Source organism: Ovis aries, chromosome 14 (assembly GCF_016772045.2).
Source record: "Ovis aries strain OAR_USU_Benz2616 breed Rambouillet chromosome 14, ARS-UI_Ramb_v3.0, whole genome shotgun sequence".
NCBI classification, from domain to species: Eukaryota; Metazoa; Chordata; class Mammalia; order Artiodactyla; family Bovidae; genus Ovis; species Ovis aries.
This window is the reverse complement of record NC_056067.1, coordinates 10,997,002-11,018,680: the sequence shown is the minus strand read 5'-3', so window position 1 is coordinate 11,018,680 and position 21,679 is coordinate 10,997,002. Positions and strand designations below refer to the sequence as shown.

At 60.6% G+C, this 21,679-nt stretch overlaps 1 protein-coding gene across 7 annotated transcripts in view; it reads right to left on the bottom strand.

Moving 5' to 3' along the window:
* GSE1 (Gse1 coiled-coil protein) overlaps window positions 1–21,679 on the bottom strand; it is a 393,370-nt gene that overhangs the window by 174,423 nt on the left and 197,268 nt on the right. The gene's annotated exons all lie outside the window — the stretch shown is intronic.

Here is a 21,679-nt window from a genome sequence, read left to right as displayed (position 1 = left end):
ACCGGCTGGGAGGAGAGGAGGAGGAGGAGGGGCTGCTGGCTGGCTCTCAGGAGCCGCTGGAGGGGTGGGGGCCGAGAGGAAGTCTGCGAGGAGGGGGTGCGGGGGCAGCAAGAGGCCCAGACTCGGCTGGAAGAGGAGGGCTGGGGGGGGTCGGGGTGGGGGGGGGCACTGGGAGGAAACTGAGGCACAAGAGGTCCCTTGCTGGCTGGACAGGACCTTTCAGCTCTGAACCCTCCGAAAGGGGCCTATGGACACTCAGGGCTGTGAGTCCCACACTGGCCTGAGCATTCCAGGTGGTTCTAATTAAGTTGGGGGCATTATTCGGAGCCACCACCCAGGTAATTGCTGAGATGCAGTCTACACCATGGAGTCTCAAACGCTGCTGTGAACCACCTAGGACAATCCGAACCATCTCTCCCACCCCCAGGTTGTCTGGGCAGGACCCAGCCAATGACATCAGGCCCCTGGGCGTGGGCCCAGGCATCAGCATTTCTTAAAGCATCTAAGACATTCCTACTTGTAGCAGTGGTGGGTAGCCGTGGTAGAGAGCTGTGGTTCCAAGACAGCCGTTCTTAGTGAGCCGGGGGCCGGGGTTGGGAGGTTGGTTCTGCCCGCCCCTTCCCGGGTCAGAGCATATTGGAAAAGATCAGCAGACATCTTCAGTGGCCACAGTGCAGGTGGCAGGGGCTGCTAGCATCTTGTGGGTGAAGGGACACTGTTCAGCGCCCTGCCACACACAGCACGGCCCAGCACGGAGGACGATCTGTCCCCATGTCTGCAGGGCTGCCGTCCGGTTGAGGAACCCGGGCTAGGCCAGTCCGTCCCGGGGGCAGGCAAGTGCCCTTGCAAACGCTATTCCCAGGGAGCCCAGCTCCACGCTTGCCCCAAGTGTGCTCCAAAAGAATCTCCTCCCTCTTGGGGAACCCCTCCCAGGGTGAGGACAGGTCTGCAGCTGAGCTGAAGTCTGGGAACTCCCACCCCCCAGGCCAAGCCCCTCCCCACCTGTCATCTGACCCCAGACACTCACTAGCAGCCCACCTTAGGGGCCCCCTGAGTCTCCTCTGCTCCAACAGACTCTCACCCCATCCCCACGCCAACCCTGGTTTCCTTAGCTCAGTCCCCATCACAGTTTGGGGTTCTGGAATGCTCCTCAGTTTACCGACATCCTCCTGAGAGTTCATCCTCCTGAGGCAGCAGGACCATGATCATGCATGTGTGCTCCACCTCTGCCAGCACCCCCCCCCCCTCCAGCGCCTCCACAGACAACAGCAGGAGAGGTCACTGCTGGTTCCTGCCCACCCCCACCCCCCCCGGAATGGCCAAGGCCGCCTCCACCTCCCACCAAGTTCCCCATCCTCTGCTCATCAATTTGCTTTTTGAAACTAAGCCCTGGACTTTACGTGACTTTACAGAGAATGGACACTGCATTTTATTCAGGGCTTTCTTCCCATTGTCCAGCAGATTAGCAAACGCCTGGGTTCCACATCTGACTAGTCCAATGGCCTTCCCATGGGTGTGGGTATCCGTGTGAGGGTGGTTCTCATGTCTGGAGGACAATCACCCGGGGAGTTTTTATAATACCGGCCTAGGTATTATATCAGAATCTCTGGGGCTGGCTCAGAAGCAGCAATATTTCTAGAATACAGGTGGTCCCAGGGTGCAGCCAGAGCTGAGAGCAGCTGCAGTAAGGATTGGGGCCACCAGCTCCCCCCAAGCCAGCGCATTTGACTTTGAATGCACTTGGCATTTCAGGCGTGGGGGAAGAGCTTCTGGGTCCAGAGGTGTGCGCTGGGAGGGAGCTGGGGTTGGGCAGGCACCCCGCGGGGGCGGCAGTACCCAACTGCCCTTGTGCTGCTGATGGCAGGAGGGCTGCCCGTGCTTATCCTGGGCGGGGCCAGCCTAGGCACAGCTGGCCCCCAGGCCAGGAACCAGGTGAAGCTGTGCCCTGTGTGTGTCCCCACAGGGAAGAGAACCAGATCCCAGGGAGCTGTGGGGTCTGCTGCCTGGTGGGAACTCCTTGAGAAGCTGCTGGGAGAGACCGGAGTGTGGAGTTGGATCCGCAGGGCCACCGACTCCCTGCATGAGCACCCTGGGCTTCAGCACCGTCCTCTCTAATGGACAGGTGAATGCTGTTCAGCCCTGTGCATGGCCAGACAAAAGAGGAAGAAAAACAACAACTCACTCAACGTCATATTAATGTGCAGGGCCTCGGTTTTCTCATCTGTACAACGGGCACCGTCTCTAAACCACCCCTTGGCAGATCCCAGAGAAGCCCCACTAAGTACATGGGCACAAAGACACAAAGCAGGGCAATGGAGACAAGCACTCTGGTCCCCCCAGGGTAAAAAACTGCTGGGTGGGGTTGGGGGGTTTGTGCTCTGAGCTGCCAGCAGCTAACTGCGTGTGTGGGGGGGTGGTGATGGGAGCCAATAGGAACCCGGGAGAAGGGCACATAGTATAGTGCTCGAGTCGTTGCTGCACTTGGATGAAAGGGCACATGGTTGCTGAAACAGAGCCCTTGCTCTGCTCATGAAACACACCTGGAGCGGGTCCTGCCTGCCTGGAGGAAGAGGCACGTTCTAATTTGCAAAAAAGGCCCAAATGGGCTGGGGGTGGCTCTCCTAGGGTAGGCTGCTGCCTCCCAAATTCTGCCCTCCCATTCCAAATTCCTTTCCTGGGGACAGTCTTCCTTTCCCTTCCCCACCAAGGGCACAGACTGGAACACAACCTCCCAGGAAGGACAGGGGCTCAAGTCATTCAAAGGGGTAAATGACTGACACTCATCGTTCACAGACAGGACCAAGGAGAGCCCAGGGCAGTGCTGGGATAGGCAGGGTCACCACCTGGATATAACTTGCCCACCTCCAGACTTCCCCTGACGCTATACTTTCAGGGTCTATTGGTTACAGGCGTCACTAGAAACCGCCGAGCCAGCAGGAGACAGTCATGGTGTCACCTCCAGAAAGGAGGCCTCCAAATCCCCCTGGGGCCTGGGAACAGAGGACCCAAAATGACACAAGCCAACCTGAATACAACCTTGCTCTGGAGACAGGAGCCAGAGGGTATGGCCTCAGCCATCTCATCTGTAAATGGGGCCAACAGCACGGCGCTGTTGCGGGCTAGAGCGGGCAAGGCACAGGAGGGGTGCAGGCCAGGGTCTGCTCAGGCCTTCATAAACATTCATTGCTAATATTGTCGTTGTTCTTGGGAAACCAGGGAAAGCGTCAAGTCTCAGGTCCTACGTTCTGGGCTCAGGGGACTCAGGGAAGCTCCCTGGGCCCCCATATCTGTCCCCCTTGGGGTCAAGGCAGAACCCCTCAAGTCTTGTTCCTGGGGTGTCAGGACCTTGCTGGCCGGCTCACAAGTGCTGGTGGCCTGGGTCCCTGGGTAAGGATCCCATCTCCTACATGCCCAGAGTGCAGGGACTGCCAGGCGAGGGGTGATGACATGTTTCATCCCCAGGAGGGAGATGACGAGGTCTGTGGTGCTGACCCTCCAGGGGATGGGAGGGAAACCCAAGAGGGCCTGTGTCCTCAGCCTAGGTCACAGAGGCCTCACCCCCGCCACGCCAAATTCCTGGCATTCGTGATGAGCAACTGTGGCCTCTCCACCCTGCTTCCTGCCTCAGGAGGAGGGATGCACCCCCCACCCTGAGTCTTGCCCAGTCTGGGGTCCTGACCTTTTCCAGATAAACCCCTCGGGGCCTTGCCCCCTCCCCACCCCTATCTGGCTGTGAGCACCACACTCCCGGAGCCCAGGGGCAAACCCAGGGGCCTTTTCTTTGGGATCAGAGAAAAGATGGGGGTACAGGGGCCGCCGGCTCCCCTCTGCAGCAGTCCTGGGTGGGCGGCCGGCCTGGGACCCCCGCTGCTTAGACTTGTTTCTCAGAAACTTCTGGGAGGAGGCCCCAGGAGCCCCGTTTAGCCTCTAACCCTGTGGCACAGCAGAGAAGGGGCTGCTCCGTTCTCAGGCAGGGAAGGCGGGGTGGCGTCCTCTTCAGCCAGCGGTCTGCCCCATGCTCTCCCCTGGAGAGGGGCACCGACGGCCGGGCCTTCCCCACAGGGCTGGGGTTCCTACGACAGTCTCCCGCAGGCTGCTCCTGCAGCAGTTTCGCCAAGGACAGATGCTGGATGGATCTGCCTTGAATGCCATGGAGCCACCTCGAGGCTCCCAGACACACACACACACAAGGCAGAACACCCCCGTCCACCCCCTGTCTCCAGGGTCCCTGGGGATGTTCAGGGCGGTCCCCACCGCACTGGCCTGTACTTCATGCCGTGTGGACTGCTGAAGTTTGCAGATCTGGGGCATCAGATAGGAAGCGCTCACGCTCTCCATGGGTCCTTGCCTCAGGGAATGCCCCCTATTCCCTGGATGACTCCTCACTGGTTGGTCATGATGCTATGTCCGTCAGCTCCAAGCCAGACACAGAGGGGGCAGACTCTCTCTGCCTGCCACACTATAGGGCTGGTGCACGGCGTCTCCCAAAGCACGGTCCTGCCTTTCAGGGACCCCCCTGGAAGCCACGCCTGAGTTAAGTCAAGAGACGCTGGCCTCCAGTGGACCTGACCAGGGTGAGCCAAGTCCAGATGGAAAGCCGGATACCTAGGTTCAAATCATAGCTCTGTCCCCTAACAACCATGTATATCCCCAGGCAAGACATCAGCCTCTGTCTGTTTCCTCATCTGAAAAAATGAGGATGCTTAAAGCATCTCCTTGCAGGGTTAGTGACAATAACACGACTCCATACAGGTTTGTAAGATGCACAGAGCAAGGCCTGACCCAAAGTCACCTGCGTCTGGGGTGGGGGACGAGCACTGCAGCCCAGGATGAGGAGTGGGTGGCAAGCTTTGACTCCTGCCAGGCAAAAACTGACTGTGAGAGCTTCCAGGCTCCAGGCAAGGGTCCCTGGGCAGCTATGGAGAGGCTCTGAGGGGCAGTGGGCTTCGGACAGGGCACCAAGCAGGTGGGACTGTCCCTAAGGCCTCCCTCAAATACATTTGCACCTTCCAGATCAGGTAGGTGGGCGTGACCTCACCTTGCATATGAGGACAACGAGGTGTCAAGAGGGAGAAGACTTGGGCAGAGTCACTCACAGAAAAGGCAAGGGCCTCCCCCGCCTTCCCTGGCTCCAGACCCCAGACCCGGAAATGCCCCATCTGAGCCTAGCCGTGGGGGCCGCCTTGAGGACTTGAAGGACACAGGGAACCCCACCAGTGAGAGCTGGGGCTCCAGGACTGGCCCTGATGAGACCGGCCCCACGGCCACCCACTGACTTCACCACTAATTAAAGAGGCCAGGCCTCACAGGGGGCCTCACAGCCCCCAACCCCACTGCTCACTCCAGAGCCGGCCCTGGCCTACCTGCAGCCTCCCCCACCTTCCAACAAACACCTGGAGCACAGCCCACGCTCAGGGCCCAGGCTTCCTGCACAGGAGATGGCTCACAGCGTGGTACACATGGCCTCTGGGTGGGGAGGGGGCTTCGGGAAGGAAGGGACGCAGGGGGCAGGAGAGCTGCCCAGAGTCCCACCACCCAATGATCTAACTGCAGAGCTCCCCAAACAGCTTCTCTTCACCCCATCAGCCGTGCTGATGCCCAAATCCACAACATTCACCCAGCGTGGGGACAAGAGCGGCTGCCTTGCTGTTGGCAACCCACTGCTTCCACTTAACAGAGGGGGCCCAGGAATCTGTGCCTTGTCAGATTCTGAGCCGAGGTCTGTGCCCAGAATCACCAGCAGCGTTGGGGCACCTCTTGGGGGTCCCCGAAGCCTGAAACACACAGGCAAGGGAGGGAATTACAGCCAAAACATACTCCCAGAAAAAAGTCAAAGGCCTCCAGCCAAGACCCTGGTGCCCACTGGTGGGTGGAGGCACCTAGCGGCCGCCAGCCCCCACGTAGGGGTCTCCACTCGCCTGGCACCGCAGAGCACCTGGAGCAAAGGAGGCGCCCGGTGTAAATTGGAGAGAAAATGCGAACTCCATGTCTGGGAGACACCCAGCGTCCTGCCCACCAGATGTTTCTCTCCAGCAATGTCTGCACCAAGGGTCCCTGTGCTCAAACGCTTCTCCAGGATTCCACAAGGCCGTGAGGAGGAGGCGACCACAAGCCTTCACGTGGGGACCGCCTGTGTCCACTGGAGTCCAGTGGGTCCAGTGGGAGGGCGGCAGCATCCAGAAGGATCTGTCTCTTTAGGTTGGGGGCTGCCAGCCACACTCACCTGGGGGACTCTGAAAAACTCCTGATGGCCTGGCCACAGCCCAAACTAACCCCATCACGATCCTGGGGAAGCGGTGGGGGCATGCATCAGTATTTTAAAGTCTCCCAGGGGTTCTCTCAGCCGCCAGGACCCAGATGCTGTGGATGGAGGGAGAGGTGGGTGGCCGGGGTGGGAACACACAGAGCCCAGACCCCGGCTCACCACCCCACGTTAATTACCCCGGCCCCCCGGCACGTCCCAGCTCGCGAAAGTTGGGTAAATAAATAAACAACCATGCTGGCAGAGCCAGCCAGCACCGCCAAATTAGGGATGCGGAGTCAGACAGCTTGACTCTCAAGACATAATCGGTTTAATTGCAGGGCCTCGGCGCAGGCCAGGGTGGTGAACTGCTCCCGCACCCCCATCCGTTTCATTAAAATCCAATTACTTGAGCTGGCCACGGGGCTCCGGCAGGGACAAAGGCGCATCTCCAGCCAAGGTCGGCCCTGAAGCTGAGATGGGTCTGCAGGGCCCAGACACTTCTTCCTCAGGGCACGCGGGCCTGGTCTCTCGGGGAGCCAGAGAGGGGAGAGAGTTGAGCAGGGAGAGCCCACTCTGTTGCCCCCTGGGCTGCGGGAGGAAGAGGGGAGTTGACGGCACAGCTCTGGGCATCCACTCACCACCCCTCCCCGGACTTCACAGAGGCATGCTGAGTTGCTGCTGCAGATGGAACACCTCTGTCCCCCTCACGTTCAACCCACTGAAGCCCTGATCCCCAGGGCAGTGGTGTGTGTGGAGGTGGGGCCTATGGGAGGTGATGTGGGTTCAATGAGGTCACGAGAGTGGGGCACCGACGATGGGATTCGTGCCCTTATGAGATGTGAGACCCGAGTGTACAAAGAAGCAGCCACCAGAGGGCATGGCAAGGAGGCGGCCCCACCAGGAAGCTGGTCGGCCAGCACTTGCTCTCATGTTTCCAGCCTCCAGGCGGAAAGGAATGGACGTCTGTTGTCTAAACCCCCAGGGGATGGGGGGCTCTGTTACAGAAGCCCGGTGGACAAAGACACAGAGTAAATGCCCAGATGTCCACTGACAGGTGAACAGACACACAAGTGCTGGCGCATCCCGACCACGGGACCCCACTCTCGACCACGACACGGCACCAACAGCAGCGAGCTGAGAGAAGAGCGCCAGACGCGGGGCCTTCCCCACGGGGCGAAGCCTTTTCTGGCCCCCAGAGGGGGCCAGAGGAGAGAATGACGGGGTCTCCTGGGTTATGGGGGGAAGGTTTACATCTGGACGGTGCTGTGGTCTTGCCACAATATACATTTTGATGGAACTAGTGGTAAAGAACCTGCCTGCCAAGGCAGGAGACATAAGAAACATGGGTTCGATCCCTGTGTTGGGAAGATCCCTTGGAGGAGGGCACGACAATCCACTCCAGCATTCCTGTCTGGAGAATCCCATGGACAGAGGAGTCTGGCAGGCTACAGTCCACGAGGTCACAAAGAGTCAGACACGACAGAAGTGACTTAGCACACAGGCACACCAAACACTTTGCTTAAAAACGTGAATGGTGTTACCTCTAAGTTGTGTCTTGATAACCCTGATTTAAAACAAACATGAGGAGCCTGCAAGGAGCTGGCCACAAAGTGAAGCTGTGCAAGGGTGCCTGGGTGCAGCCTGGTAGCTCAGACCCTATCCAAAGGGGTTGGAGGGGGAGGCCACCAGGGCTGAGACCCTCAGGGGGATGAGCTGGGGCCTGGGGGAGGGCGCAGGAAGGGGGCAGCTGGTACTTTGCATGCTTTTTGTCTTTCCACAGTGTTGTTATCACTGTTGTCATCAGATCCTCAGAGAGGCTCTTCAAATCCAGCTCCGACATTCTGCAGGAGGGGGATCAGAGCAGTCAAGCCTCAAGGTCACACGAAGCAGTGCGGAGAGAGCCCCGCCCACGGCAGCGGGCTCAGGAGTTCAGTGTTCAGTGAGTGACTCAGCTGCGCAGAAAACCAGGCAGCGGGGCTTCAAAAGTCGTGTCCCAGAGAGGAAGGGGTCACGGCCACGCTCACGCTCCCCATCAATGCTACGTGGCAGGGGCGTCTCCTGTCACCCTGGCCTTAATGAAAGCTGGCTTCTCGGGTGACCCCGCCGTGGAGGCAGAGCAGCAGGGCCAATGGGGGGGACAGGGCTCTCCCCTGCTCCGCCCCCCTGCCACCGCTGCCCCAGCCACCCCGGGTTTATTTGCCCAGGCCCTTCCAGGCCCGGCACCACCAGGAACGTGGTGGGCGAGGCTGGGGACAAGCTGCCTGTCGCCTCCCGAGAGCCTCGGCTGTGGTGTGCGGGCGGGAGCCCCGGCCGGCACGCCGCCACGAGGTGAATCAGGCACCGTGAGAGTCACAAAGACCAATTAAAATGAGAGGAAAAACAGCCTTGCGCTCCCCAGGGCTCCCTGGCCAGCTGTGCCCTGCTCCCACCTCACCCCATGGGGCCGCCCCCTCCACGCCCGGCCACCTGCCCCCAACTGCGGGGACACTGACGCTGCTGCCCCGCCTGGGCTCCGGCTGCTGGGGCCGAGGGGGCAGGGACACTGCCGAGGCCAACAGCTCCCGGATTCTCAACTCAATTGCTGCGAGGAGGGCTGAGAAATTGCCTTTCTGACCCAAAACTCGAGTTCACAGCTGCACTTCATTACGGATTTCTCCAGGAGGCCCTGGGAGAGCCGGCTCACGAGGGCTCACCTGTTAACAGCAGCTGCGCCCGCCTCTTTCCTAAGCACGTTGGTGGTTTCCTGCCCGGGGCTGCAGGGGCAGGGGCAGGCTGCCAGCAGGGCTCCAAAGCCCCGCTCCCCAACGCCCTGCCAGTCTGCATTAACTCAGCAGATGGAGGGAGGCGGAGGCGCCAGATAAGCCAGGGAGACGGAGAGGAAAAGGCCACAGGTCTGGACCTTGCTCTCCTTAGAAGGTACCAGGAGGCAGGGGGCACTGCTCTTCCTCCCCCGGGGCCCCATCCCCTTCCTCGGGGTCTCACAGACGCTTCACTGGGCTAACATGTGCCTGCGTGGGGCCGGGGGCATCTCTGGGCATGCGGCAGCTGCTCCATGAAGGCCCCCGCACCTGCCCTGGCAGTAGCCTCTGCGTGCGTTTGAAATGCCATGTGCAACACCCGATGGTTAAAGGGCACAGGAACCAGGGCCGCTCCGCTCTGGTCACTCGGTAGAATCGTCCGGAGGGCCTGTGGAGCCCAGAGCCAGCCACGAGGCTGCCCTGCCCTGCCCCCCTTAACATGTGCACGCATGTCCCCCAGCACTGAGGCAGAGCAGGCCCTGAGGGATAGGAAGCCACCCCCGAGTCCGCCCCACCACACGCCAGCCTGGCAGCGAGAAGCTGTGTGACACCAGGCAAGTAGCTTAACGTCTCTGGACCTTTGCTGAAAGGCTGGGTACTGGCTGGGTACTAGCTAGGTGCTGACAGCCTCGGAGCTGTGTCCGGAAGGCACCCTGGGGTCCAGCCTGACACCTAAACTCCTGTCTCGTTTCTTCTTCCGTGCACTTGCGCGCTTTTGGTAGTTTGGAGGAAAGGGCGTTTCAGTTTAGTCTCTGCCACTCGATACCTACATGACGCTAAGCGAGCTGCACCGTGCGAAGCCTCGCTGGGGAACCAGGGGATGGACCAGCCTCGCAGGCCATCCGTCATAAAGGGGACACGGGCACCGAGCAAGACCCTGGCCCTGTGATGGGACAGCAGGCACATCCTGAGACCTCACAGCACACCGGGGGGCAGGTTCTTTCAGCAGCCCCGTTCCCCAGATAAGAGAGCCAATGTCTGGGGAGAGGTCACTTGCCCAAGCTTAACTGGTGAGGGTGGGATCTGAACCCTGAATTTTGAGTCCAAGGCCTTGGCCTCTGTGTGCTCCTGTGGGCCTCCTGCGGGTGCCTCTTGTCCCGGGCTCTCCCACCAGGGCCACCAGGACCTTGCTGTGGCCAGAGCCAAAGGGTGGAAGGATCGGGACACACACACGGGGCCCTGGGCCGTGAAGCCGGCGGGGGCGGGTGGTGCTGTGCCCCCTGCAGATGTCCAGAAACAGAGGGGCATGGGGGCCCAGGGTGAGCCTCCCTGTGCACAGGGTCAGCACCCAGGGCAGCTGGCTCAAGTCTTGGATGAACAGAGAGACCCAGTCTGGGGCTGCAGCACACACAGCACCTGGCATTAGAGGGTGGTGGGGGGCAGGGTGGAGGAGAGAAGGAAGGAGAGGGGAACAACAAAGAAAGCCGAGTGCCTGCAGAGGGACGGAGGCCCGGCAGGGACAGCAGGCGGGGAGGGAGCAAGGCGGCTGGGCCAGGGGCCCCGGGTGGGCACAGACAAGGACATGGGGCCTCCAAGTGCTGAGGACCCCGGAGCACCACCTGGCCCCAGGCACCCTGCCCACGCCTCTCTCTCTCCGTCCTGACTCCTTGCCCCCTTGCATTCACCCAGGGGACCTCCCACAACACCGGGAGCAGACGATCCCTGTGCCTACTGTGTGGAACCGGAGGTCAGAGCAGGTCAGCTCGTTTCAGCCTCTTGGCTGTGCTGCCAGGCAAGTGCGGTTCCCACCCGCACCCGACAGCTGGGGAAACAGAGGCCCAGGGCATCGTGGCCGCCGCCCGGGGCCCACGGCTGTTCAGGGCAGACAGAGCCTGAGGCGCTGGGCCCGCCCGTGCAGCTCTCGAGCCCCCGCCTTGACCCAACGGGTGGAAGGATGAACAGGGGCCTGGTGTCCCGCGAGAGCCCTTGTCCTCCAGGTCCAACCCCACACGGCTCCCCACCCGGCAGGACGCCAGGCCAAGGCTTCCCAGGGGCACCAGCGCTGACACTCACTGTACGGGTGGTGGTGAGTACATCACGGTCCCTGAACACACACCAAGCACTCTTTCAAACGCTGCGGACCCGACGGTTACTCACGGAGGTGCCAGGCCTGCGTGGATGGGGAACGCCATTACCTGCCCATTTTACAGATGCAGTGTCCACGGCCCAGAGAGGTTAGATAGCCTGCCGGAGACACACAGCCAGCGGGTCTCAGAGCCGAGATGTGAGCCCCTGGGTCTGACCCCAGGGTGGTGAGGTGGGCCTGGGCAGAGCCCCACAGGCTGGCGTGGGGTGGGGCTGGGGGGGGGGGCGGTGGGGGGAGGGAGCAGGCTGGCCGCCCGGGGCTGGGGCCAGGGGATGCTCTCCCTCCTGCCAGGAGAGGGCCACGGCTGGCACCCTCCCCGAGAGGGCAGGCCTTGCAAGGGAAGCAGAAATCTGTCGTTAGCACGGTGCCAAACCCAAAGTGGCTGCGCCCGAGCTGCAATCCAATAAAAGTGCGACTTGTCTATTTATCATCCTCGGGGCTTTTTATCACAGTGCAGATGGCTGCTACCTTGGGAGGCTCAGCAGCTCCCTGCCAGCCGCCCGCCGCGCAGAGCTGAGCTCCACAGAATCTGGGCCCGCACCTGCGAGGGGCCGCGGAGGTGGCCACCGGCCCGGGTCCCGCCCCTCCTCCGCCCCGCCCCCCTCCCCACGCTCAGGGAGCAGGGAGCCCCTCCCCCTCCGCCGTGTTAGCCCAGGGCCGCGCACCTGGAGCCGAGCCCCTCATTACCCTGCGTGGCAGGTGCTCCCGGTGCGGATGGGGCGGGGGAGAGAAGGCGGGGAGGAGCCCTGCTGGGGGCACGGGTGGGTGCTGGCGGCGGAGCTCGAGGAGCCCCGAGCCCTTCACCAGGAGGCTCAGAACCATGGGGCCCCATGAGGCGATTCAGGCTGGAACATAAAGCCTGAGGAGATCCAGGGAGAGGCGTGCGGAGAGGACAGCGACCATGCAGCCTCGTGGCGTGCGTGTGGCGCGGGGGTGGGGGGCCGAGGAGTTAGACTCTGCCTCGAGGTCATGGAGGCTGGGACTCAGAGCCAGAGGCCCACTGGGACCTCCCAGAGACAAGACAAGGTCGGGGGTCACCAGACCCCTTCAAGCCTGGTGTCCACATCTGAACCCACCCGACTCCCATTAGTGGGAGGGTGAGGAGGGTCCTCGAGGTCAGGCCTGAAGCGGGTGCTGGTTCCTGCCCCTCCCAGTATCACGTTTGTGTCCAGAGGAGGCAGTTTTCCCCACCAACACAGAGCCCCAGCTGGAGTGAGTGTGTGTGTGCAAACGTGTGTGCGTGCACACACGTCAGGATGTGGGGGGCAGGGCGGGGCAGGCTGAAGGATTTGCCCCATCTAGCCTGTGAGGTCCAGGGGACACAAGGCACCAGGGTGCTGCAAGCCAAGACTTTTGCCCTCTAGACTGTAGCCCAGGAGAGGAAACAACCACTTCTGCCCCAGCCCCCGCCCCCCAAGGTTTCCCAGGTGTATCGGGGTGTCCGCTCTCCAAATAAACCAGGCTCAGCAGCTGTAAAAACCAGCGGCCTTCTGCATCATGCACCCCAGGGAGCCAGCTGGACGCAGGGCTGCTGATCTGGAAGAGGCACCGAGCATCCTTGTCGCCAGCTCTCTGGTCTTCCCCACGAACCCGAGGCTCTGCCTCCCCGTCGACGAGCTCCTCTCCCGCTCCCGAGCTGTGGCTCCTGTCCCCGGGGCGGGATGGGGGGGTGGTCCTGTAGCTCAGGCCCTTTCTGTTGCCTGGAGAGCCCCCTCCCACCCCCAGAACCTGCCTGTTACCCTTCAAGGCCTCACTCAATTGCAGGAGCTCTGGGCCTCTGAAAACATTATTTCTAGCCATCACACGGGCACAAACACGCCCTCATCAGAGGAGAAAGCTGAAGCTCAGAGAGGTCGGGATCAGGCGGGGCGACCCAGCCTGCCACCCTCCCCTCAGGGCGGGTCCTCTGTCTTCCGATGCCAGCGCTCCTGCTGCCCTAGCAGCTCCTGTGAGGAGGGCGGGGGGCTGGGAATACACCCAGCTGTCCGCATTTGCTTCTAGGTTTCTGTTTTTCCTCAGTTCAGTTCAGTTGCTCAGTCGTGTCTGACTCTTCACAACCCCTTGCACTGGAGCACGCCAGGCCTCCCTGTCCATCACCATCTCCCGGAGTTTACTCACTCTCACGTCCATTGAGTCGGTGATGCCATCCAACCATCTCATCCTCTGTCGTCCCCTTCTCCTCCCGCCTTCAATCTGTCCCAGCATCAGGGTCTTTTCCAATGAGTCACCTCTCCGCATCAGGTGGCCAAACTATTAGAGCTTCAGATTCAGTATCAGTCCTTCCAATGAATATTCAGGACTGATTTCCTTTAGGATGGACTGGTTTGATCTTGCAGTCCAAGGGACTCTCAAGAGTCTTCTCCAATACCACGGTTCAAAAGCATCAATTCTTCTATTTTCCCTAATGATACTTAAGTTCTGGCCTGTAACAATAGCTAACACTTACATAAATATTAACAACAGCACAGGCCAGATCCAGATCTAAGCACTTCACACACATTTCCTTATTCGATCTCATCAATGACACAAGGAGGAAGGTTTTGCTCTCTCTATTCTACAGACGGAAAGCAGCACAGAGAGGTGAAGAAACTGGCTCAAGGTAACACAGCTGGAGGCAGGATTCTAGACTGTGTTCAAGCAGCCACAGTCACACTCTGGCCTGGGTGCTGTACTGTAGGACCCTAATGGGCCCGTCTCCAGGAGCACCGAGTCACAGCTGCTTGGACCAAATCTTTGTCCCAGATAATAGGGACCTGAGATTTCTGTGCTCAGACTGTAGCTCTCACGGTGAAGGCGGGGCATGGGTAACATCAAGCCAACAGTGGCCAGCCCGCTGGGGAACATGCCAGGAGACCTGTCCTGGGCCCCAGAGATGGAAGCTGTATCTCCCCTGGACAGAGAGGAAACTGACTGGAAGATGTCAAGGGTCAGGGTGGCCACAGAGAGAGCCCACGTGAGGACGGAGGCAGAGGCTGGAGTGCTGCGGCCACAAACCAAGGACACCTGGGGCCACCAAGGAGCTGGTGTGGCAGGAAGGACCCCCCCAAACCCAGAGTTTTGAAAGGAACTAACCCTGCCAACACCTTGATTCTGGACTTCTGGCCTCCAGAACTGTGAGAGAGTAGATTTCTGTTGTCTCACGTGATAACGGGTCATGTTGGCCCTGGGACACTAATACAGGGGCTACCAGGGTGGTCACTGCTGACGAAGACACCCCACCTGATGGGCCAGCCACCTGGGACTCCTGGGACCCTCTGCATTCTGAGTCTTGAGATCTAGAGCCATCACATCGCACCTCTCTCCCGACTGGGAAATCCTGCATGACCACTTGGCGCTCACTACTGTGCATCACCAGCCTCAGTTTACCTTGGCAACGGGGTCCAACCTCCTGCTTCCCAACGCGTGCCACTCTGAACGGGCTCCCATCACACCCATCCACCATTCGTTTATTCAACAAACGCGTGTCAACCGCCAGCTGAGCCCCCACGCTGTTCCAGCCACTGCGGACGTGGCAGGAAAGGTGATAAGGTCATGCCTGCAAGAGGCTGATGCTGGGGGTGGGGGTGGCCAGACCGTAAGAAGCAGACCACACCATCTGGGCCACCGAGGACTGCCAGAGGGGAAATGAAGCCGCGGCAGCGTCCACAGGTGGCTGTTCTAAGGAGGGGTAGTCAGCAAAGACCTTTCTGGCAAGGTGATGCTTGAGCTGAGGCCTGAACAAGGGGGATCCTGAATCCTGCAAGTATCTGCATGAAGAGGGCACCATGCCCCTGGGACAGCCAGTGCGAAGGCTCTGAAGCAAGAATGAGGGGCCCATCAAGGCGCTCAATGTGGCTGCCTCTAAACTCCAACAGCCGGCGGCGTCTCTCCAACCCAGACTTGCCCCAAGTCATCCCTCCATTCATTCACTCACTCAGCAGACATTTCCTGCGCCAGCCACTGGACGGGGCTTCGGGATACGCTGGTGAACAAGACATGGGAAGTGTGTTTGCTGGGGGTTTACATGCTCAGGAGTCAGAGAAGGCGGTTCAGATAAACATCGTGAAATGAGAAGACAGGACGGAGGGAGAGGTTGGCTCTCTGGGAAAGACTGCTGGGGGAGAGAGCGGGAGGGCGGGACGGGTGGGTGGGAGCTGCTGGTCCAGCAGGAGAGAAGAGCTGCTCTGGAGCCGGGAGGGGCCGACCCCCTCCCTGAAGGGAGGGCCTGGCGGTGAGCGAGGGCTGGCACTTCTGGGCCTCTGGGTCTCTGCACGTGTGTGTGTCTGGGGACTCTCTGTGCATGTGTGTGCAAACGTGTCTGAGCTCGTGTCTTAAGGAGAGGCTTCAGCAGGAAAGCCTAGACCCCAAGGCTCATCAGAAGCCCCCCACCCCCACCCTGACACATGCCTGGAATTACAAAGTGCCTCAGCACGGTGCCTGGTGCGTGCGTGCATGTGTGTGAGACACAGACGTGTGTTCTCCCTCAGCGAGCCCCTCGGAACAAAGTCCATCCTCTACCTCTCAGGGCCACCGCCATCTGTCTCTCTCCCGCTCCTGCTGGGCTCGGCCATTAGAGCCAGTCGGGGGGGCACCCCCTCTCCAGGCCGGGAGAGGCCAGATGGCAGGAATCAGGGCCTCCTCTCCCCCAAGGGAGGTCGAGCTGGGGCTGCTGCCCCCTCCCCTCAGCCCCCAGCCACCTGGGTCATGGGGCAGGCCACCACCCTCCTCCTCGGCGCCTCCTAGCTGTCCTGACCCGTCCCGGAGCCCCACTGCCAGAGGCCAATTGCAGCTGCCACATGAATCACGGTCCAGGTCACAGCCCCTGGGGGCCTGCAGACAGAGAGGCTGCCAAAGAGCCTGACAGCCCTGGCCGGGGACCTCCAGGGGCCAGTGGGAAGGTCAGGGGGCCCCAGCGCTGCCCTGGGCCTCTGGGTGGTGGTGGTGGCTGGCCCCACCACATAGGGAGGGAGCCTTGGATCATAGGCCCCAGGTCAGGGGTTCAGGCCAGCCTTACCCTGGCATCCCCCAGACAACAAGCAGGAGGCTGCACTTGGGTGGCCCTTTGCAGCTGCTTGTGCCAGCCGACCCCAGGCCCGAACCTCTGCACACTGTGGTCAGTGAAGCGGCAGCCCAGGCACAGCCCGCCGGCCTGCGTGCAGCTGAGTGACATCGTCTTTCAGTCCACACGCTGAAATCCCCCCAGGGATGGTCGCTGTGGCTAACGGTCCTTCTCACAGACATTCAACAGACAGAGGGAGGGGACTGAGGCTGGGTTGGACACTTAAGCTCTGGAACCAACTGCTTGGGTTAATTCTGGTGTCTTCCTTCCAGACCTGCTGAGCTTGAGCAAGTGAGTCAGCTGCTTCAGGCCTCAGGTTCCCCATCTGTAAAGGGGTGTGACTGCACTTAACCTTGCTAGGCTCCTGCTAGGATTAAATGAGGCAGTGCTTAAAACAGGGTCCGAGCTAATGTGATCCTAACCATAACCCTAGGGGTAAACCAACAGGAACAGGGGCAAAGGCACACCCTCTCCACTCCTGCCCGCCACCCCCACCCAGACCACTCTAACTGCGGCCTGTCCATTCACTCACACATTCCACACACTACAGGGTGCACAGGGGAGGGTGGGGGGGGGTGGTTATAGCCTGGTGGGGCTGGCAGAGGCAAAAACACAGCATCCTATTCAGGGGGCACACAGAGAGAGAGGGGAGCAGCCCCCAGGATGCCTGGGACAGATGCCCTCCCCACAGCCTGGGACTGCTGCCCCGGGGGTGTAGACTGTAGAGCCAGGTAATAAAAGTCCTAAGAGTAGCTTTTATTGATTGCATGCTGTGTTGCAGCCTTTTACACCCAGAATTGATTTAATCCCACAAAATCCTACCCTGTGAGGGAGGTCCGAGCGCGGTCTAGGAAACTGGCCACTCAGAGAGGTTCAGCGACTTGCCCAAGACCACACACGGGAAGGGTGAGAGGAGGATTTGAACCCAGAGACAGTCCAGTCACTGACCCACCATCCAGCAGGCTCTGGGGGGGTCTTCACGACAGCGCTCCCCCCTAACTACTGGATTCTCAGAGCCGGAAACAAGGAAAGCAGCAAGCACCTTTACAGGTGCGGACACGCAGCCCGCAGACGGTCAGCGGCAGCTCCCGGACCTGGGCTCTGATCGCCAGCGGCCCGCGCCTTCCCCTCCGGGCCCCCTTCCTGGGCAGGGCCCACCGGGCCGTGCAGACCTGCAGCCCGCCCCTCCACAGGGCGGGGGGCGTGGGTGCTGACTCTTTGGAGGACCTTACTTCCTTATTTCAATCCTGGCACCGCGCAGCGGCTTCCAGGGCCCGCAGGAGGGCCGGGCCACAGCGGGCTTTCTGGAAATAAAAATGAGGGGGAAACGCCCCTCCAGGCGCCCAGTTCTATTTACATGTAAAAGGGTCTCCGCGGCGCCTCCCGACCCTCCCCCCTCCTCCCCCCCCCCCCCCCTCCTCCCCCGCCTCCCCCCTCCTCCTCCCTCCTCCCCCCTCCTCCTCCCTCCTCCCCCCTCCTCCTCCCTCCTCCCCCCTCCTCCCCCCTCCTCCCCCAGCTTCCTCTGGGGGCGGGGAGGGGGGTGTGGTTTTGAGGGCGCGCTGGGGGCTTCGGTGACCCCCGGCGCCTCCACTGGGAGTCCGGCGGGGGCGTCCGCTGGGAGGGACATCAGATGGCCGCGAGGGGGAGGGGCTGCAGGGGAGGAGGAGGGGGGCGCTGCTCCTGAAATTTCCACAATGGGAAATTTCATGGGTGTGGTAACGCGTGAGACCCGCCGGCTGCGCCCGCGCCCCCGCCCCCGCCCCCCGCCCGCCCCCGCCATCTGCTGCGAGGCCAGAAGTCGCTGGGGGAGGTGGGAGGCGCTGCTGCGGGCTCCGATACTCCGACCCCGGCATTCACCTCCTCTCCCCACCCCTACTTGTCCAGCAGATGTCTTGCCAAGGATGAGCGGGAGCTTCGCTCCGGCCGCCCCCACTGTCCTGGGCCGCGCGCCTCGGAGGGGGCCGGGGGGCGCAGGGGGCCCAAGGCCCGCCCACTCTCTGGCCTGCGGGCTCTGCACCCCCCAACAGCCCCGCGAAGGCCGCAGCGTGGGGTCTCAGCCCGGGAACCGGGCGCCTGGCCAGCGGGGACCCTGCCAGGCAGCCGTCCCGCCCTTTGGGCTGGAGACCGGCGCCCACGGGCTCTCTGGGGTTTGGGCTGCCGCCCAGCTGGCCAGGCCTGGGGCTGGAGCTGGCTCCGGGGGACTCCCCGGGAGGTCAAGTCTTCCCTCACCGGGCTGGGCTGCCGAGGTCCACGTCTTCACCCTCTGGGACGGGTTTGAATTCTCGCCCCACTGCAGAAGGGAGTTTTCCCTCTGAAGCGGAGGTTCTGGGTCAGCACTCTAGACGGGGAACTGCCCCAGCACAGGAAAGGTCCATCCCCCACTCCTGCCCCAGGGGAGGCTTAGATGCCACCAGTGAACAGCCAGCCAGAGCTGTCCAGACTGCAGGGACAGGCTCAGGCTGGCCGCCACTGCACCAGAGTGACGAGTGACCGAGCTGATGCCCAGTAAGGGTCAGGGCTCCGATAACAGGCTGAGCCAGCTGTAGGCTGTGTGGCCCACAGCCACTGTCTTGAGTACTCTGAGCACTTTCCCTATTTGCAAAATCAGGGTAAGAAAAAACTACCTTGCCCAGAGGGCTTTCCTAGTGGAGACCCCGGTTCGATCCCTGGGTCAGGAAGCTCCTCTGGAGAAGGACATGGCAACCCACTCCAGTATTCTTGCCTGGAGAATCCCATGGACAGAGGAACCTGGCGGGCTACAGTCTGTGGAGTCGGACATGACTGAGCGACTAACACTTTGGCTACACTTTCACCTTGCCCAGAACTGATGTATGCAGCTATCTCGTTGGGATGTTCTCCCAAGTGCACAGGAGGGGAGAGGAGTTCTACAGCCCCCCATTTCCAGGGCCCCTGACCCGGGCTCCATGCCCCTCCCTGGAGGAACCAGTGAAGCCTAATTCAATTTCCAAAGCACATCGCTGAGATTCTGGACCTGGGGCCCACAGCCTGGGATGGAGTGTGGCCCACTGGCTGATGTTTAAGCACACACACATACGTGACCCCCATCCCCTCGCCGTGGCCTTAGCTTCCTGCCTGGGGAAATGGGGCCCACAACACCCGCTTTGCAGTGAGATGGCTCACCAGTTCCCTGGCCCCTGGCCAAACCCCAGGCAAGACCTCACTGCACAGATGAGCGAACAGGGCACTGGCAGAGACAGCTGAGAGGCCACTGCATCAGGAAGGGCTTCCACCCTCCTCCCCTTATCAGGCCCTTTGACACACGGGCTCGCTTCCTCTCTCCCCCTCTCTCAGATACGCCATCAAGCCCAGATGACCCTCCAAGACCACCTAAGGGGGAGGGCTTGGAGGTGACGGAAAGGGGGAAACCACAGCCCCAGTCCCAGCTCCTCCCACAACACCCACCCGGAAGTCGGGTGGTGAGCACCTGCTGGGGTGGCTCGGATAGATCGGGACACACATCCTGGCACACGCAGGGCTCTGAGGAATCTCCACTGCAGGGGCGGGGTGGGGATGTGGGGGTGCAGGGTCGCAGCTCCGGATCTCCGGGGCTGGGGGTGAGGGAGGACCCAGACCAGGCCCACCCTTGGGAGGCCGCCGACTAGAGCGTGCCTCTGTGTGCAGCCCAAGGTTCCAGCCTCTCAGCAGGGTCTCGCCCGGGTCCTCAGGGATGGGGGGGTAGGGGGTGGCCCTGGGGCAGAACTGGCCACGAAATTTGTGGAGTCTAGGGCAGAATGAAAATGCAGGGCCCCTGGTTCAAAAAGAGCTGAGTGTCAAGATGGCAACACAGGCATGAGACCAAGTACAGGGCTCGTGTGACCATTCAGGGTCACATGTCCACGAACCCCCCTTGCTGTGGGGTCAGGGAGGAGAGAACCCGCCCTCATGGGGCAGGGCAGAAACAGGCAAGCATAGACCTCAGCTGGTCTGACATCCTGGCTTTGACACTTCCCAACTGTGTGGCCTCGGGCAAACAACCCAGCCTTTCTGTGTTTCAGCTTCCTCTTCCCACGTGACTGCTGGGGAAATTAAAGGCGTCACAGACACATGGAAAGAGCTGGCACAGAGTCATTATGACGTGAGTGCTCTTAATTATTAATACAACCTCTGTTGTTACTCACCACCACCCTGGTGCCCCCTGGGTCGAGAGCTAGAAGCAGCTCATGGAGGAAAGAGGGCCGGGGGTGTTCTGCGGGAGCCGCGCTATGTTACGGGAGTGAGGCCTGGGTTCCGACCTGCTGTGAATAAATCCTGTGACTGTGGCAGGCCCCTTCCCGGCCCCAAGTCGCAGTTCCTTCCCTGGTGCCATGAGGGGTTGGGCCACAGTCCTGCAAACTGGTGCTGCAAGATTCCTGCTCAGGGTCATCCCTTTCATCAGGGCTACGAGGAATTACAGCTCTTCCTTCCCCTCAGAGAGCCTTCTGTTCAGCCATCTAACCTTCCATTCCATCTTTCCTTCCACTTAGTCACTTAACCAATAGCCATCCATTGAACCAACATTCATTCATCCAGGCAACCACCTACCATCCGTCATCTAACACCCACTATATCCATCCAACCATCCATCCATCCATTCATCTAATTCCATGCAAGTGTCCGTCCATCCAACATCTACCCAACCATCTATTCATCCATCATCCATCATCTGTAAGCCATCCACACAACCTGTCTAGAGCGGGCAGCAGAGGGCTCTGGGAGTGGCCAGCAGTCATGGTCCATGACATACATTGACTGGGCTTCTCTCTTGAAGGCGGACAGAGGGCAAGGCAAGTGACTTGTGGGGGTCAGAACAAAAAAAAAGGGATTTCTGGACCTAGGTCAGACAGAGCTGAACTCAATCAAATCACGGTTCTGCTTTTATGTCTGGTGACCTGACCCAAGTGACTTAATGTCCCAGAGTCTCAGTTTCTCTGTCAGCAAGATGGGCATAAGAACTACGTCATTTGGGTGGTGTCCAGACTAAATGATAAGAAAATGACAACATAAACCAAGCCGGAGAATGCATTTATCTCAAAGCAGGCTGGGCGAGTTGCTTATGTCTCATGCAGCCACTGTCAATAACAGCCCCTGCCAGGGTTAGTGAATGTATTCCCGCTGAGCCTCTGAGTCCCCCAGAACCTCCAGGCCCCTCCCAACTTCCCCAGAAGAGTCTTGGGGGGATTTATCACCATCTGGGCTCCAGAGCAGAACCAAAAAAGCAGAAGGTAAAAAGCAGGGTCCTTCCAGCCCCATCCAGTGTGAGCACTCTTGTCCTCGGGGACACCAGGTCCATCGGCAGCGCCAGAGAGACCTGGGTTCGAACCCGGCTCTGACACCAGTGGTGTCTCTGGAGCCAGACTGCCTGAAGGTCCTGCCCTCGGTCTCGTCGTGTGGAAACCAGAGGCACTTCGAGCTTGTTGGAAGCATTACGGAGAACGGCTGGGAAACACCCAACACGTGACTGTCTTTCCATAAACACCTGTTACCATTGCAAACAGGGCCGAGCAGGGACGCAG